Source organism: Phocoena sinus, chromosome 10 (genome assembly GCF_008692025.1).
Source record: "Phocoena sinus isolate mPhoSin1 chromosome 10, mPhoSin1.pri, whole genome shotgun sequence".
NCBI lineage: Eukaryota > Metazoa > Chordata > Mammalia > Artiodactyla > Phocoenidae > Phocoena > Phocoena sinus.
In genome coordinates this window covers 96,168,042-96,172,919 of record NC_045772.1, presented here as the reverse complement: position 1 = coordinate 96,172,919, position 4,878 = coordinate 96,168,042, and the positions used below count along the sequence as shown (strand labels likewise).

Here is a 4,878-nt window from a genome sequence, read left to right as displayed (position 1 = left end):
ACTTTCCTTTTAATACCCAAACATCTGTAATTTGAGATTTTCCCCTGTAATGCATCAAGGAATTCAGTCCCGGTGCCTAAAGGTTCTCAAACTTTTCAGTGGATGTTTACGTCTTTTGATTACCTCTCAAACTACCTCTCCTCCTTACTTAGGATTACTTCTGTTCTCTTGTCCGTGTCTCTTCCTAATATTACTGCAGATAATTCTTAAATAAAGATTTAAAGAAATCATTAGGAAAACAAAACTGAAAATTGAGTTTCAGACAGTACTTTCCCTTGTGTCCATTAACCCTGCCCTGTCACAGGGCTTCTTCTAACATTCTGTCATGCTTCTGGAACTTGTTTCTACTCAAATCAGATGTCTCTCTCTAATATTACTTCTTTACCAGGTCCCAGGGCTTCAAAGAGTAAGAAAAATAAAAATAGTAAGAATCCATCCTAATTTAGCCAAATAATAATCTTCACACACATTGAGGATAATTATTTTGCTTTGTTTGTAGAGTTTTCCTACTAGTTTCAGCTACTTGTCTTTAGCTTTTATAATCAGAGGTCCATTCATGGGTTTGTCCAAACAAATGAGCCCCTAAAGATGACTTCTGCAATTCCTAGAATGTTGAAGTAACTAGAGACGGCTTTCAAATAAGTAATTTTTGCTGTATTTGCTACACAAGTAATTCAAGAAAGAAAGGTTAAGGATGACTTGAAACAGGTGTGCTGCACATTGAGAGGAGACTGTAGCTAACAGATATTAGAATAAAGAAGAAAATAGACTTGGTTATGGATGAGAGTGATAATGGAATGGTGTGGATGACTCCTAGGTTTTCTGCCAAGCAACCAGGTCAGAGAGGAAGAAATTTTGAGAGATTCGACATTGACTGCAACGGTCGGTACATGAAAATCATCCGAGTATGGATAAAAAGAAAGAAGAATCATTCATATAGATCATGACCTGTCAATCAGCTCAACTTATAAATACACAGAGAAACAAGTGCCTAGATAGTAACCACCAAAGGTCAGTGGGTAAAAAACAAACGAACAAAAAAATAATTTACTGTAATTATTGTGTGACAGCTTTTATGATCAAGATAAATGACATCTGTTATGTTGACCACCAGATCAAAAACTTGACTTAGATGCTAGGAAAAAATTGTTAGAGAACAAGTACGAACAGCCACTAAGAAATGTGCCAAAATGGACTGCTGTGTGACTCTGAATGGAGTATTTCTGGGGACCGATTCCATCTCAGATTCAAACTCAGCTCTAATTCTTTGAGCACAGCCAACTCCATAAAGAAAATAAAGAAGGCAATCTGAAATTGATATTAAAAGTTTTCGGCGCAACTTTTCTAACCAAAGTAATACCAGGCATTACAGGAGGTAAATAGGGAAAGTCCATGGGTTACCAATATGGCTTCTAGGTTTTCACTGTCAGATTTTTTTAACACATCTTTATTGGAGTATAATTGCTTCACAGTGCTGTGTTAGTTTCTGTTGTACAACAAAGTGAATCAGCCATATGCATACATATATCCCCAAATGCCCTCTCTCTTGAGCCTCCCTCCCACCCTCACTTTCCCACCCCTCTAGGTCATCGCAAAGCACAGAGCTGATCTCCCTGTGCTATGTGGCTGCTTTCCCACTAGCTGTTTATTTTGCATTTGGTAGTGTGTATATGTCGATGCTTCTCTCACTTCACCCCAGCTTCCCCCTCCCCACCCTGAGTCCTCAAGTCCATTCTCTATGTCTGCATAATTATTCCTGCCCTGCCACTATTTTTTTTCAGATTTCATATATATGCATTAACATACGGTATTGGTTTTTCTCTTTCTGACTTACTTCGCTCTGTATGACAGACTCTAGGCCCATCCACCTCACTACAAATAACTCACTTTCATTTCTTTTTATGGCTGAGTAATATTCCATTGTACATATGTGCCACATCTTCTTTATCCATTCATCTGCCAACGGACATTTGGGTTGCTTCCATGTCCTGGCTATTGTAAGTACAACTGCAATGAACATTGTCGTACATGACTCTTTTTGAATTATGGTTTTCTCAGGGTATATGCCCAGTAGTGGGATTGCTGGGTCATATGGTAGTTTTGTTTTTAGTTTTTTTTTTTTTTTTTTTGCGGTACGCGGGCCTCTCACCGTTGCGGAGCACAGGCTCCGGACGCGCAGGCTCAGCTGCTCCGCGGCATGTGGGATCCTCCCAGACCGGGGCACGAACCCGTGTCCCCTGCATCGGCAGGCAGACTCCCAACCACTGCGCCACCAGGGAAGCCCCTGTTTTTAGTTTTTGAAGGAACCTCCATACTGTTTTCCGTAGTGGTTGTATCAATTTACATTCCTACCAACAGTGCAGGAGGGTTATCTTTTCACCACACCCTCTCCAGCATTTATTGCCTAGATTTTTTGATGATGGCCATTCTGACCAGTGTGAGGTGATATCTCATTGTAGTTTTGATTTTCATTTCTCTAATAATTAGTAATGTTGAGCAGATTTTCATATGCCTCTTGGCCATCTGTATGTCTTTTTTTTTTTTGCAGTACGCAGGCCTCTCACCGCTGTGGTCTCTCCCGTTGCGGAGCACAGGCTCTGGATGCGCAGGCCCAGCGGCCATGGCCCACAGGCCCAGCCGCCCCACGGCATGTGGGATCCTCCCGGACCGGGGCACGAACCCGCGTCCCCTGCATTGGCAGGCAGACTCCCAACCACTGCGCCACCAGGGAAGCCCTGTATGTCTTCTTTGGTGAAATGTTTATTTAGGACTTCTGCCCATTTTTTAATTGGGTTGTTTGTTGCTTTGATATTGAGCTCCATGAGCTGTTTGTATATTTTGGAGATTAATCCTTTGTCAGTTCCTTCGTTGGCAAATATTTTCTCCCATTCTAAGCGTTGTCTTTTCTTCTTGTTTATGGTTTCCTTCGTTGTGCAAAAGCTTTTAAGTTTCATTAGGTGCCATTTGTTTATTTTTGTTATTATTTTCATTACTCTAGGAGGTGGGTCAAAAAAGAGCTGTGGTTTATGTCAAAGAGTGTTTTTCCTATGTTTTCCTCTAAGAGTTTTATAGTGTCCGGTCTTACATTTAGGTCTTTAATCCATTTGGAGTTTATTTTTGTGTATGGTGTTAGGGAGTGTTCTAATTTCATTCTTTTACATGTAGCTGTCCAGTTTTCCCAGCACTACTTATTGAAGAGACTGTCTTTTCTCCATTGTATGTTCTTGCCTCCTTTGTCATAAATTAGGTGACCATATGTGTGTGGGTTTATCTCTGGGCATTCTATCCTGTACCATTGATCTATATTTCTGTTTTTGTGCCAGTGCCATACTGTCTTGATTACTGTAGCTTTGTGTTATAGTTTGAAGTCAGGGAGCCTGATTCCTCTACCTCCGTTTTTCATTCTCAAGATGGCTTTGGCTATTTGGGGTCTTTTGTGTTTCCATACAAATTGTAAAATTTTTTGTTCTAATTCTCTGAAGAATGCCATTGGTAGTTTGATAGGGATTGCATTGAATTTGTAGATTGCTTTGGGTAGTATAGTCATTTTCACAATATTGATTCTCCAATCCAAGGACATGGCATATTTCTCCATCTGTTTATGTCACCTTTGATATCTTTCATAAGTGTTTTATAGTTTTCTGAGTACAAGTCTTTCACCAAAAATATGGAATGCTTCATAAATTTGTGTGTCATCCTTGTGCAGGGGCCATGCTAATCGTCTCTGTTTCGTTCCAATTTTAGTATATGTTCTGCCAAAGCAAGCACTCACTGTCACAGTAAAGGTATTTGATGGAAACACCACCAACTTTCAGTTCTTCTGACAAAAATTCTTGGAGTCGTCCTTGTTTCCTCTCTTCCTCCCATATCTTATATCCAGTTCTTTGGGGAATCCTATTTGCATTACTTTAGAAATATATCTCCATCTGTTACAATGACCCTGGTCAGAGTCATCATTATCTGATGCCTAGAATCCTGCCTCAGCCTTCTAACTCTCTTTACCCCTCCCTAGTATCTATTCTAAACAAGATAACTAGAGTAAATCTTTTACAGTTTAAATCAGATCGTTTCATTCATTTATTTGAAATTCTCCAAAGGCTCTCTATCTCACTCAGAGTAAAAGTTGAACTACTTAAAGTGGTCTGCAGGGGGCTGACCAGCTCCCACCACCACCACCCTCCTTACTTCTCTGAATCTACTTCAATTCCTTCCCCACTCATTAATCTTCACCCATACTGGCCACCTTGCTATTCCTCAAGCACACCAAACATAGTCTTGTCTTGGGACCACTGTACTAGCTGTTTCCTTTGTCTTGAACATTAATTCCCTCACCCTCTTCAAATCACAACTCAGACAGCTTCTCAGCGAGTTTTTCCCATAATTATTAAAAAAATAATTTTCCATCCTTATATTTCCAATGCTGGATTCACTTTGCTTTTAATCTATATAACTTTCACTTTCTAACATACAGTATAATTTACTTACTTATTTGGCATTTTTTCTCCTGGCTGTCAGTATTTCCCTTCCCCCACTTGCCACATCTGAATATATGCTCCATAATGAGGAGAGAATTTGTTCTCTGATATATTCCCAGCACTTAGAAAGCTACTTGAGTGGAAGGAGGGATAAATTAGGAGTTTGGGATTAACAGATATAGATTACTATATATAAAATAGATAAACAAGGACCTACTGTATAGCACAAAAAACTATATTCAATATCTTGTAATAACCTATAATGGAAAAGAATCTGAAAACAGGGCTTCCCTGGTGGTGCAGTGGTTGGGAGTCCACCTGCCAATGCAGGGGACACGGGTTCGTGCCCCGGTCCGGGAAGATACCACATGCCGTGGAGTGGCTAGGCCCGTGAGCCATGGCC

At 40.2% G+C, this 4,878-nt stretch overlaps 1 non-coding gene across 1 annotated transcript; it reads right to left on the bottom strand.

Annotated features, from left to right (window-relative positions):
* Positions 1-3,661: 3,661 nt before the first annotated feature.
* Positions 3,662-3,768, bottom strand: LOC116761435. The gene has a single exon (XR_004352002.1). It is a non-coding gene; the product is annotated as a U6 spliceosomal RNA (small nuclear RNA).
* Positions 3,769-4,878: the final 1,110 nt, after the last annotated feature.